Source organism: Balaenoptera physalus (assembly GCF_965194825.1).
Source record: "Balaenoptera physalus genome assembly, chromosome: 16".
In the NCBI taxonomy this organism is placed as follows: Eukaryota; Metazoa; Chordata; class Mammalia; order Artiodactyla; family Balaenopteridae; genus Balaenoptera; species Balaenoptera physalus.
Window position 1 is genome coordinate 9,859,224 of NC_138898.1, and position 14,295 is coordinate 9,873,518.

Sequence of the window (14,295 nt, forward strand, 5' to 3'; positions counted from 1 at the left end):
TTGAGAAATCAGACAGTCCAGCAACAGCAGGTCCACTTTCCTACATGTCAGTAATTGGTAAGGGCAGAATGTTGACAGTTCTCTTTAGACAGGGCATGGGCTCCCCAGATCACTACATCTCTACCATGGCCTGTCATCTCTCTGATTCTGCCCCTTAGCGTCAGCGGCCCTTCATCTTCCCACTTGGCATTGTTTGTTTAATCTAGCCTGCAGTCTCCCTTTAGACTTGGGCAAGAGGAGCCTCTGCCCTGGACTCCTCACTTTTGTGGCTCTGAATATAAAACACACAAAAAAGATATTTGCTAGTCATGGGCAAGTCTGCCCCTCAACATCTGGTACTCAGCAGTGGCATTGTTCAACCCATGGCATTAAACAGGCACGCTTGTGACTGACACCGTTCAGACCCCAGGAAACACTTCACATCTCTGGTCCTATTCTGCAAAGCAAAAGGCACTTGCCTCTGAATGCCTTGAAGGTTTGTTGTCATACTGCTGCCAACATCAGACAACACTGCTTCACGGTGCATGGAGGATTTGAGCACGGGAAGCACTTAGGAAAGAGAAAAGACGACTGAATTAACTGTCGAAGCCTTCTCCCATGCCATAAATGCATTAGATACTTGTATAGCCCATCTCCATAGCAATACCAGAGCAACCCCTTTCTTGTTTCTCATTGTCCCAATTCATTATTCTAGAGGTGCTTACGAAGAGCACAGTATTTGTACCAGTTACACATGGCAGCAGAGGACATTTTGTAATATTAATTCATATAACTCTTCAATTTGCTTATACCTTGGTCCTGATGTAACAGGCTTAGGTTCTCAACGTTGGCAGCTAGATGAACACTGAATGCTAAAATTGAAAGTAGTTTTATTTTTATAATGAATATTTAATGGGATTTAACAAATTCTTTTAACTATATATATATATTTCAGCTTTGTTTAAATAATTTTTATGTAAAGCTTGATCTCAATTATCATTGGTATTTTACCTTTCCATCTTAAATAATTTTGAACGTTTTGGTAGAAAAATATTTTAAAACATTTGTGAAGTATTTATAACATCTAATTTTTTAATGAGTATTCACATTTTTTATACTTTGATAATTGTATTTGATTTTTTTTTCCCATTTTTTAGATGACTATTGACAAAATCAGGGGTCAACAAATGACGGGATTTTATTTTGAACAGCCTAAGGGCTATATTTACCCCATGAACTAAGAATGGTTTTTATATTTTTAAAGGTTTGTACAACAAACCAAGAATATATGAGAGAGACCATATGCAGACCACAAAACCTAAAACATTTATTATCTGAATCTTTACAAAAATATTTTAAAGTCTTTGGTCAATAGAATATAAATTATGTAAAAACCCGACTGTAACTGTACATTTTATGAGTCTACTGAAATGGAAGCAACAAAAAGAAATGGGATAAATAATAACTTATGAATTATGTTTGTTACTCATATGAATATCACAGGCCCATCAACAGAACACCCAGATACGTGCAGTAATAAGTAAATTCTCTCCTCTGTGTTTGTTTGCAGACTTTGAATCATATATAAACAATAACTTGACACATATGTTTTGCTTTTGTCATTATGAATGTGTACGTGTCAAAGTGGGAAGATTAAATGTTTTGAGATTTGTTTAATGACTTGCACGCCTCCTGGCATACGGTGTGTGGGCCATGACCCACAAATGTTGCTGGCAGATCTGCCTGTCCGTTTTCCTCTGCCCCCTGAGTGCATCTGAGTTTCAGTATTGCCTTAGCCTAAAAATTTTGACGAGAACTCAAGTGACAGATCCCAGTATCTATCGCCCTCTGTTGGTGCTGAGCAGAGTTGCCACACTTTTGCTTCCGCGTGGAGTTGTGTTCAAATCCGGAAAAGCTCGGAGTTGAACACATAACTAGAGGATTTTCTGTGCTTTGTATTAATATCCTGGTTACATAATAACTTCAAAATACTTGAAGCAGCAAAGGTGCTTTATGAGGCAACATTTTTTTTTTTGAGGCAACATGCTTATCCCAGAAAAAAAGTCATTTTGTTCAAATCCTATCTTTCTTTTTACTAATCATCATCATGTGCTGCAAATGCTTTGGGCCAATGTTTCCATTCACTCTTTCAGACCTTTTTATTGATATTATTTCGACACCAGGAAAGAGACACATCTTCCAGTTAATTGATGGAAGAAATAACACGAAGTCAAAGGATGGGAGGGCATTGATAACCCCAAAGAAAGGCTCAATCCCCTCGCCACTGGAGGCAAAATAAGACAGAAGGAGAAGGGGGAGGAGGAGAGGGATGGTAGGGGAGGAGCTGGGAAGGGAGGGTGAGAGAGGATGCCTCTGGGCTCTGACCCCCACTGGGTCCTTATCAGCTGCCTCTACCTTAACTGCTTCCTCCTTAACAGGCTTTCACCATCTACGCCGGGTACTTTCTTTCAGGGTGGAAAGAGGTATTGCTCCTTTTAAGGGTGAGCCTGAGCGAATCGGAGCTTTGGAGTCTTTCTCCTGAAGCCCCGCTGACCAACCCCCAAGTGCAGGCTCTCAGTGGTCAGACCCCACTCATGAGAGCAAACAGACCACCCTCCCTGAGGGACGCCCCTGAAAACGTTTGCGACCTGTTCTGCTCTGGGATTGGGTCCCGAGAGGTTCTGCAAGTGCAGCGAGGGACTTGTCTCAGCACTACAGACGCGTGCAGAGCAGTATCTGATCCTGTTCCTTAAAGGAATCAGGACCGTTGCTCATCCCACATTTGAATCTACATCTGACGCTTATTTTGTCCTGCGTTGTAACTACTCAGGCATTTTCCTAGAGTTGCATAAATTAGTTCTTGCCTGTGGCTTTCAGTTTCACACCTTTTGAGGATCTTTACCATAATCCGAGAACTAATTTATGCAACTCTAGGTTATTATACTTCTGAGTGTTCCTTTTAGGGTTCAACCTATAAAAGCCAGAAAGGAAAAAATAAAAAGTTTGGTCTAAGAAATTAAGAAAGATTTTCACTTTTGCTGGGGAGTATGCTTAATTCTGCAACTCACTTTTTAAAAATACATTGAAGTAGTATTCTAGCACACTTGCTACATTTTCAACATTCCTAAAATCGCCCACAGTACTTTTTTTAAAAAAAAACCCTCTAATCACATTTCACGTTGACTTTCATTTTGTCACTTTGAATTGGGGCAAAAGCTCTCAAGATCTTTTCTGTTTTCTTGTTTTTGAAAATAGCGATTCCAAAGGAGGGGCCTTTTGCCCCATACAGGATTTTATTTTTTAAACTCAGATCCACTGTTCTGACATGCTAAGACATTGGAGTCTTTTTGTGCCTATACTTTCCCTTAATTCCATCATTGACATATTTTGATGTCTGTAAACCCAACAGAAGGAAGGGTCCCGAGTAACCAGACGTTAAGTCAGTATAAAAAAGGAGTTGGGGGGTCTTGGGGACACTGACTCCTCTTCAGAATCCCCTGAAGAGAGATTGACCATTGACAATTTAAATCTTCAATGCTTTATCTCTTTGTTTGAGTCTCGGAATGCCATTGATACCTTCTTTGTATTTATAATTGTTTTAATTAGCCACCCAGCAGGGGCCCCTCTCCCAGCTGGATTATGGGCAGCGCAGCAGGACCTTACAACCCAGTTAAAACAAAGCCCAGACTTTATGGCTCGCTTAATTTCTTTTATCTGTATCAAAAATTTTTGTTCTTTTTTCTCTTACTATCCCTCATTTTCACTCTTTTTTCCCCTCCCCCACGTGTTTGTGGGGGGCAGGAGCAAAAAGCTTAGACTCCCAAAATGGCTTTGCTTTTGAAGAATCAAAGAATTATGGAAAAACCTCTACAGTGAATATTTATCAGCAGCTCACATCTCAAGGAGGAAAATAGCGCAGATGTGCTTGGCCCCTGGTCTTCGTAACATGCCATAAACCTCCACCGTGATTGTATCTTGAGCATTACGCTGAAATTGATGTCGGTTGCTAAACTTTAGTGGGTGGAGGGGAGGGGAACGTTAGCAAAAAGGCTCCTCTGTTGTCCCTGGTGTTGTTTGTTCTATTTGACCACATCCTTCTTTTGTGGATGGAAATCTGGAGGATCAATTATGATGCAGATCTGACACCATTTCCATTTGTGGGAGCGGCGTGGCCAGGGATGTTTGGACTTTTGGAAATTCTTACATTGTTAAGATTGTTTTTCCTCCACTTTGAACTGGATGCTGCTACTTTGGTGTGATCACGAACACACTGCCTGACCCAGAGCATTTCATCAGAAGAAACAGAAACATAGGGCTTGTTTGTGGCTTTATAGAAATTGCCAGGGCCTCTCTTTATTTGTGACTCTATAGAACTGCCAGTCTAGAAATTAAAACAGGACTGATCCCTGTGGAAACATGCATCACTGCTAAAAGTAATCTTCCTGCACTATGCTGCAAATAATCTAGTTTAATTTTTTTCTAATAATACCCAAAGTAACTTATTTGCATTTAAAAAGAAATGATAGCTCCAGTTTTCGGATATGGAAAAGGCTTTGAACTGGCTTCTGTGTTTCTGTACAAAGGTCTTAAATGTTGTTGAGCCCTACCTTTATTTCTAGAACTTTCCAGCAACCAGACAGGGTTGGGAGTGGAGGGGTGTTGTTTTCAGTTTGTGTACAATTACGCAGTATTTGGGTGTCTTGAAAACCAAGGATGGTTATAATTAAAATTTTATCGTGTTACCTGGATTTATTTTTGTTTTTGTAGCCAATCAGAGACCCAGACATTCACTTGGCTTTGTAAAACAGCAAATATCACAAAGACCATGAATAAATACCCATAGCAATTTGTTGGGTGCAATTGTAAGGCTTTGAAATTCAATGACAGGATTGAGAAGAGGCAGGAAACCCTGCGTGAGCTAGAGGCCTAGGGGTTGGGAGACTCTTGCAGGAGCCTAGTGTCCTTGAGGGGCACTAAATTACTAAAGGATCAAAGAACGATGCCCAACATTGTCACGTGCGACATATGTATATATTTATGTTCATGAAGATAGTATAGTTTGATAGTTGCACAACATCACGAGTGAGCTATGCCTCTTAATTATACACTTTAAAACAGTTAATTTCATGTTAGGTGAATTGCATGTCAATAAAAAATAAAGTGAGGCGATCTTACTGTCTGGCTTAATCCTCATAGGATAGGACCCCTTTGGGATCCATGTTTTGAATATTCATCTCATTTCGTATCAAGGCGAGGGGACTCGACTCACCTACAGTCACCCTCTAGTGACAGCACAGAACTAGAGACTTAGAAATCCTGCCTTTCTCTAGTGCGCTTGCTCCATCAAAATGACAAACAACAGCCTAGTTTTCTACGTGTCGATTTACAGGTTTTGTGGATGCTTGTTTGCTTGCTTAGATGGTATTAGAGTGGGCAATGTGGCGCTTAGAAGCCAAGCAGATCTGTGCTGGGAGCTGCTAAGTACTTGCTCTGAGCCCCTCCTCCTCCCCACCCGCTACCCCCTCCTCCTCCCCACCCGCACCCCCCTCCCGTGCTCATCTCCACCTGGGGCTGGATCTCACCCAGCCTCCCAGGGCTGCTGTGTGATTTCCAGAGCCAGCCCAAATGCAGTACGTTATAAACATGCTTTATAGTGTATCCATTATGCAGCCAGACCTCAGTAATGGAGCATTTTCACTTCTATGATGATGATTATAATCGCTGTCATTTTTATTCCTGTAAATGTGACAACATTGACCCACAATCAAAGGCAGAGAATTCTTTTCAATGTAGAATATGGTTCAGAGCGTCAGCAATTTTAATCTGTGTGCAGATTAAAGATAAACAGGAATTTTTTTTTTTTTAATTACACTATACTAGGTGTGCTTTATTTATTTATTTATGGCTGTGTTGGATCTTCGTTTCTGTGCGAGGGCTTTCTCTAGTTGTGGCAAGCGGGGGCCACTCTTCATCACAGTGCGCGGGCCTCTCACTATCGCGGCCTCTCTTGTTGCGGAGCACAGGCTCCAGACGCGCAGGATCAGTAATTGTGGCTCACGGGCCCATTTGCTCCGTGGCATGTGGGATCTTCCCAAACCAGGGCTCGAACCCGTGTCTCCTGCATTGGCAGGCAGACTCTCAACCACTGCGCCACCAGGGAAGCCCCAGGAATATTTTTAAAATCACTTATTTGGGAGATTTTTACTCCCCTCACAGATGTTACTGTGAATATCTGTATGTCTGTATAAGTATATACATATCCATACAAGAAATCCCCATCACTGTAAAATATTATATGTTAGCAAAGGCCTGGAAGGAAAAACGCTGGAGAAACCCATGGTCCCTGGAGTGGGTGGGCTCATAGTTTTTCCTTTCCATGGAACGTATTTCGTAACGCTTGATTTTTTGTTTGTTTGCCTTCTTCATCCTATATCACCAGTCCTGGAAGCATGCCAGGCACAAAGTAGACGCTCCATACATTTTTTGTGGAATTAATGTATATAGTAACTATGTAACCAGGAAAGCAATGAAGGGAATTACACAGAGTAAGTTTTACGAAATCACCGCTTTATCGCAGTAAGGAAAATACCCTATGATAATATACTCATCAAATTTCCAACAAAAGGTGTATTTCCAACTTTATTTTTCACTTTCTTTTTTCTTAAGCCCGAACTGAAACAACAAAAGGCATGTTTTTTGCAGAATCTGTTAGAGGCACTGAGCTCCTGGTGGAACAAGCTGGATGGTTCTTGTGCTGGCTAAGTTCTATTAGCGGAGGGCCACGCCGGTGGGTTTGCGTTGCCTTGCGAGCTTCAGACGATTTCGACTGCACCTCCTGAAGTCCCTCTTCGTGACATCATTCACATCTGTGGCGACTTAAGCCTCCTGTTTCTTTGAAAACGGAATTTGAGAATATGAAGGGTTTATACTCTTTAAACTAATTAGCAGTGACCAGTAACTTGAGGAGGCCAACGTGCCCTCTAGGACACTCAGTTTACCTGGGGGTCTCGCCAGGTCCATCCAGCCATTTCTAGATACGTTACCAACCCCAGTGAGGGAGGAAAGGAGGCGTGCACGTTTTTAAAATAGAGCACTAATTAAGTATAGTTCTTCCAAGATTTCTTTTTGTATGATGTGACCTGGCAAACAAATGTAGCATCCGGTGTTTGAGAAATGGATTTTCAAGGAAAAGGTGGTGCTTTACGGAAAAAAGTTTAATTATATAAAGCAATTAGTGAGATCGATACATTAAAAGAGAAGACAATAAGTGGGTTTTCTTGCATAATTGTAACATACAAACTATGTATTTATAACATACGTAAATAATATAGTGTGGTCCATTCTGATATGGAACAAACTTGAAGATATAGTAAATAAAGAAGTCCAGGTATAAAAAGGTGTACATAAGAACTGAAATTCGAATGGCTAGGATGGCAAGAAAAGCCAGCAATTTGTACGTACCCACTGAACCCAAATTGGCATTTGTCATCAGGATCGGAGGTATGAGTGGTGTGAGCCCAAAGGTTTGACAGGTGTTGCAGCTTCTTCGCCTCCATCGGATCTTCAATGGCACCTTTGTGAAGCTCAACAAGGCTTCGATGAACATGCTGAGAATTGTGGAACCGTACATTGCGTGGGAGTACCCAAACCTGAAGTCAGTAAATGAACTGATCTACAAGCGTGATTATGGCAAAATCAGCAAGAAGCGAATTGCCGTAACAGATAACGTGTTGATTGCGCCACCTCTTGGCAAATACGGTATTATCTGCATGGAGGACCTGATTCCTGAGATCTATACTGTTGGAAAACGTTTCAAAGAAGCAAACAACTTCCTGTGGCCCTTCACATTGTCTTCTCCACGAGGTGGAATGAAGAAAAAGACCACCCGTTTTGTAGAAGGTGGAGATGCTCGCCACAGGGAAGGCCAGATCAACAGGCTTATTAGAAGGTTGAACTAAGGTATCTACCATGATTATTTTTGTAATCTGGGCTGTTAATAAACAGTGACTGCTTTCAAATTGAAATTAAATAAATAAATTAAATTAAATGGTGTACATAGTATAACAAAAAGCATATAGGTAGGCAGTCGATCTATACATATTTGCTTGCAATTGCGTGGAATCTCCCTGGGAGAATACATGAGAAACTTATAAAAAGCCATGATTGGTAACAGTGCTCTTCTGAGCCATATTGGAGCTTAACGCAAAAGGAAAAATCTGTAATACTGACCTTGTTTTTATTTGAAATTTTGATATTTTTGTTTGTCATGGATTTTTTCCATTAAATTTCAAATTTCCATTAATTTTGGTTTTAAAGTATTACATTAAAACAGTATTTATCTCGATTACTGAGGTTTTGGGCACCCCCTTTGCATTGTGTGCCCAAGATGAGTGAGGGACCTCTTCACCCTAGTCTTGGTTCTCGCTCCCCTTCATACTGTTTGACTTTATTTTCACCACATACAAATATGGCTTATTCAAAAATAGGGGAAAAATGCATTTAGCCACAAGTGGTATTTGGAACCCTTTGCAATCGTGGTTCTTAGTCTTTTGGGGGTTATAGATCCCACGGAGAATCTGATGAAACTACAAACTCTGCACATACAAACTATATTCTGCATTTAATTTCAAGGAGGCCGACAGACCCCCTTGAGCCCCATCCAAGACTTTTAAAGAATACAACTCCAATTAGAGAGATTACCAAGAGGCCAGACTTCCTCTTCAACTAGTGTTCTGATTTCCCCTACATCCTCCCTACCAAAGAAAAAAACTAAATGTCTTATTTCTATTTTTCATGTCTTTTTAGCTATTCCTTAAGTGATGGGGCGTATGTTGTCTGTCGTGGGGACAAATAACATATTCCTTGTTCACCAGCTCATCTCTACTGTTTCTGTAGTTATTGGCAGGGTCTCCTGGGATCTGAATAATTCCCCCCAAGTGAAATGATATGTCATAGGCCAGGCCCCATAGTAAAAGGGAATTACTCTCAATTTATGTCACATTGAAGGGCCGCCCTCCAATACATTACTCAACAAACTCTAGACCTGGTTTCTCCACTCCAGCACTACCGGTCTTCTGAGCTGCAGAGTCCATCGCTGTGGGGGCTGTTCTGCGTGTTGTAAGATGTTTAGCAGCATCCCTGGACCACTAAATGCCAGGGGTACCCCCCCAGCTGTGATAACCAAAAATATCTCCAGACAGTGTAAGATATCCCCTGGATAAAATCATCCCTGCTTAAGAACCACTGGACTAGGGAATTCCCTGGCCGTCCAGTGGTTAGGACTCCACGCTTTTACTGCCAAGGGCGCGGGTTCAATCCCTGGTCGGGGAACTGAGATCTTGCAAGCTGCATGGTGAGGCCAAAAAAAAAAGAAGAACCACTGTGCTAGACTGTGCAAGTCATCTGAAGATTTGGTGACTGTTTTCCAGTTTTTCATCTCACCAACTTTTGGTGAGATGCTTGCATTTCTTATAGTAATGATTAATGCACTGGGTAAACAACATGAATGGATAACTTACAGATTTGTAGAAATGTTAATCCTGAAGTTCTGTCCTTTATACAATCAATACTATTGTTTTTTATGAATTCTCAACCATGGAAAAATTCGTAAAGGCCTCCCCCTCCCTCAGTTGGACTCTCCTTCCTCCTCCTAAAATATCCTCTTCTGCTTCTCCAGCCCTAACTCCAGGAAGTTAAAACACAACCATTTACCTGTTACAAATGACTAGCTAAAGTAATCCCCAGTCTTTATGGCCCCCAACTTTACTTCCGAAGAGTGTTTTTACGCAGCCCTAGAAGGTATTACTTTCTGCTCGAGTGTAATTAAAATCCCAGTCATCTATTCAAGAATGCCATTGCCAGTAAGATATTAATTGTGTCTTGGAGCTGGAAAGTATTCTTCCTAACAGGACTTAATGGAGCGCACAGATCCAAGAGACATTCGTAATCATTGTCCCCTCCGGAAATATGACACTGGGGAGACGGATCATTCACTTTCACTGTTTTAGGATTTAATGGAGGGTAAAGTTTTTAATCTACTTGTTGGGAGCTTAATATTTCTAAGAAAGAAAAGACATCTTACAGTCTCAAGAGCCAGGCGGAAGTCTCTTTTTATTTTTATTTTTTTTCGTTGAGTTTAAAGACCTTTTCTGGGTTTTCTTATGGGGATTTATTCGTCATTATCTTAATTCTAAGCAACGTTCATTTTTCCCACTCTTCATTACCAAATAGGCAGCACAAAAATGTTATTTTTTTAAAAAAGGCACAAAGGAACAAAACAAATCATTGTGACTACAAACGCACAGGGAAAGCCACAGGGATATCGGGATGTGTCTGTCTTTTGCACACCTTTATGATGGTGGAACTCAGAGCAGAGCTCAGAATTGATTCTGGAACATCAGGGCCAATACCAAATCCGTGGAAGGCATTATATTCCGTCAGTGGATTCTGTTAGGAAGGCCTAATTCCCTAACATGTCTTAAAGTCTGAGCCAAATTCCAAGCCAATGTTTCAATTTTGTTGGGTCAGAATACCTTAGATAATCCTGTGTTGTTTTGGTGTCTGCGATTTCTGCTTGTCGGTTTTTGTCATTTGCATGTATGTGATTTATTTATTTAAAAGAGGTAGTCCATTCGCAGGATTGAATATTCAAAAGGTACAAAGGGCTGTGCAATAACAACATTTGCTTCTATTTTTCTGCAAGCACCGATTCCCATCCCATCTCAGCCACCACTGTGAGTTTCTTGTTTATCTTCCTGGAGTTTTGTATACATTCACAAGCAAAGGTTTTCACACTGTCTTTTTTTTTTTTTTAAAGGTTAACTATTTGAATTTATTTATTTATTTATTTATTTATTTTTGGCTGTGTTGGGTCTTCGTTTCTGTGTGAGGGCTTTCTCTAGTTGTGGCGAGCGGGGGCCACTCTTCATCGCGGTGTGCAGGCCTCTCACTATCGCGGCCTCTCTTGTTGCAGAGAACAGGCTCCAGATGCGCAGGCTCAGTAGTTGTGGCTCATGGGCCTAGTTGCTCCGTGGCATGTGGGATCTTCCCAGACCAGGGCTCGAACCCGTGTCCCCTGCATTGGCAGGCAGATTCTCAACCACTGCACCACCAGGGAAGCCCCCACACTGTCTTTTTTATTGGTTGCTACAAATGAAGCATATTAGGCACACTGATTTTTATCTGCTTTTTCCACTTATATATGCATCTTGGACATCGACCCCTATTATCAGTATTAGAGAAAGCTACCTACCACATTTTTTAAAAATAGCTGCCTAGTATTTCAATATACAGCTGTACTTAATGTTTTTAACCATTGACCTACTTATTGCTATTTACATGGTTCTACTCTTCTATAACAACAATGCCACAATGATTATTTGTAAATACAAAAGCATAATGTAGCAACTACCTGAATACCACCCGTACCATCTGAATTAAGAAAGACTCCTCTGCACTGCACCCCAGATTAAAAAGCTGCTCTAGAATTTTTTATTATTATTATTTTAAACTAACTTTTGTGGAAAGCTTTGTATTTACTAAGATAAGTCATTTTTATAGACTGACTGTTTGTGTCCCCCCCAAAATTCGTATGTTGAAATCCTAACCCCCAATGTGATAGTATTAGGAGGTAGGGCAGGGAATTCCCTGGCCGTCCAGTGGTTAGGACTCTTTCACTGCCAAGGGTGCGGGTTCAATCCCTGGTAAGAAGAAACACCAGAGAGCTTGCTTCCTCTCGCTGTGGTCCAAAGAGAGCATGTGAGGATACAGTGAGAAGACAGACAGCCATCTGCAAACCAGGAAGTGGTCCCTCACCAGACACCACATCAGCCAGCACCTGGATCTCGGATTTCCAGCCTCTAGAACTGTGAGAAATAAATGTTTATTTTTTAAGCCACTCAGTCTATGGTATTTTTGTTGTAGTAGCCTACACTGACTAAGACTTTCATACACTTGTTTATCTCTAGAGACCCTAGAATTGAAGGAAAAAACTCTTATTGCAAGCTACATCAGTCAAGTCTCCTTCAACTGTGAGAAAAACCCAGCTCACATAGGCTTAAACAAAATAGGAAATATACTGGATTGCATAACTGAAAAGGCAATTGCTGTCTGGCTCGCTTCAGGCATGGCTGCATCCAGGTGCTCAGATACTGTCCCACAGGCCCTGCCTTCCTCTTAGGCAGGCTCTATGTGCGGGATCCTAAGGAGCTCCAGGCTTACATCCTCCCAGCTTCCAGTCCAACACCAAGAGGGTATATCCTCAGGGTTAGATCAGGAGTTCTAAACAAGAATTCCATTTTGCTTTTTCTGAATGGCCTGGGATGGGTCATGGGCCCACCTTTGATACAGTCAATGTGGCCAGGGACATTCAATATTGGAAGAGAGCCTCTCTGTTTACTCTACTTGTTCCTATCTTTGTGTGGGACTGAGTGAGAATGTGATGGCTATGGCAGCTTCTGGCAACCACGTGGCAACAAGTCCGAAGATGGAAAACCAGTGCAAGAGGAGAGACAGCAAAAGGATGGAGAGACCCTGAATGCTGGTGGCTTTGCTGAGCCACCAAACCCACCCGGGACCACCTACCTCCAAGACATCTTGTTATGTGAGATCATTAAATATCCTTAGTATTTAAGCCGTGGTTACTTGCAGCTGAAAAGATCCTAGTGGGCACAGCATCCCTGTGAGATAGGCTTTCTTCTTTTCATTTCACAGTTGAGGAAACTGATGCTCAGAGAGATTAGGTTCTGGCTGAGAACAAAATTTTAAAAAATAAATGAAAGAAAATGGTCCTGTTGGTTTCCACATTGCCTCCCTCACCCCAGCCCTACCTGTTCCTCTCAGTCTTCCCCATCTCATGTTAGGGTATCACCAATCGAGGCTCAAACCAAGCTGCTAGAAGTGATTCTTCTCTTCTCCTCACCCAGTCCAGCTGGTCCAACATCACAGCCATCATCCTGGACTCTAAACCCATCTGCCTCTCTCCACCCCTACCACCACAGCTGAATCCAAGCCCCGGTCCCCGTCACCTCCCACCTGGCAACCAGCAGGCAATCCTCACTGGTCTCTGCTTCTATTTCTGACTCAAACATTGTGTTCTCCACCCAACAGCCAGAGCGAGCTTTTAAAATGAAATCAGAGGATTTCCATCACAACAGAATTACAAACAAATAAAACCCTAACCACGGGACTTCCCTGGTGATGCAGTGGTTGAGAATCCGCCTGCCTATGAAGGGGACATGGGTTCGAGCCCTGGTCTGGGAAGATTGCACATGCCGTGGAGCAACTAAGCCCATGCGCCACAACTACTGAACCTGTGCTTTAGAGCCCGTGAGCCACAACTACTGAGCCTGCGTGTCTGGAGCCTGTGCTCCGCAACAAGAGAAGCCACTGCAATGAGAAGCCCATGCACCGCAACTAGAGAAAGCCCATGCGCAGCAACAAAGACCCAACGCAGCCATAAATAAATTTATTAAAAAAAAAAAACCACGTCCCTTGAATAAAGTCCAATGACCTGGGCCCAGCTCACCTCCGCAAATCCATTTTCTGACACCCTCCCCCAGCCCAGCCTTCACCCCAGTGTCCTTTTAATCCTGGAGGTCTCTGAAAGGGGCACTGGAGCAGCTTGGGTCCTACATCCGCTGGCTGAAGGATGGGGGCGTGATTACATCACTTTGTGGAGTCCGTTGCCCGTAAGCAACTCTACTGGCCTCTGGGAAGACAAACTCATCTTTCAGCCAAAAAATTATTTGGTCCAAGACTGCAGTTCTCAACTGGGGGCAGTTTTGCCCCCCAAGGGACATTTGGCCATGTCTGGAGACATTTTTGATTGTCACACCTGGGCCGTGCCCCCAGCATCTAGTGGGTAGAAGTCAGGGATGCTGTTCAACATCCTCCAGCGCTCAGGACAGCTCCCGCCACAGAGAACAATCCAGCCCCGAGTGTCAGTAGTGCCAGAATTGAGAGACCCTGCCCTAGGAACGGTGGCCCCTTTTGGATGGGGACCTCCTCCCTTCTTGTACTGACCTCCTGACTACCATGTGCGACTTCACCCATCGTGGGCTCCCTTCGGGTTCTCCCTCTGCAGACCCAGTGTCCACTGCTTGGGGTTCACAGCCCAGGGTCCCAGGGAGGATGGGTGTGGCACACACATTCTAAGAGAAGGCTGTCCTGTGGGGTCAGTGTGAACCCCTCCCCACTGTGAAATGTGCTTGCTGTCACCTGCTCAGAATGCCCCACGCCTTCGCAAGTCTTTGCACCCCCATTTCATCCGTTCTCCTCCCTAAGCTCCTCCCCGCAGCCCCATCCTTGGGCCACTAC

The 14,295-nt window shown here is 42.7% G+C and overlaps 1 pseudogene across 1 annotated transcript; it reads left to right on the top strand.

Annotated features, from left to right (window-relative positions):
- The first annotated feature begins 6,814 nt into the window (after positions 1 to 6,814).
- Positions 6,815 to 13,455, top strand: LOC309644577 (large ribosomal subunit protein uL30 pseudogene; annotated as a pseudogene). Its single transcript has one exon. The product of its transcript is annotated as a large ribosomal subunit protein uL30 pseudogene (transcript).
- The last annotated feature ends 840 nt before the right edge of the window (positions 13,456 to 14,295 follow it).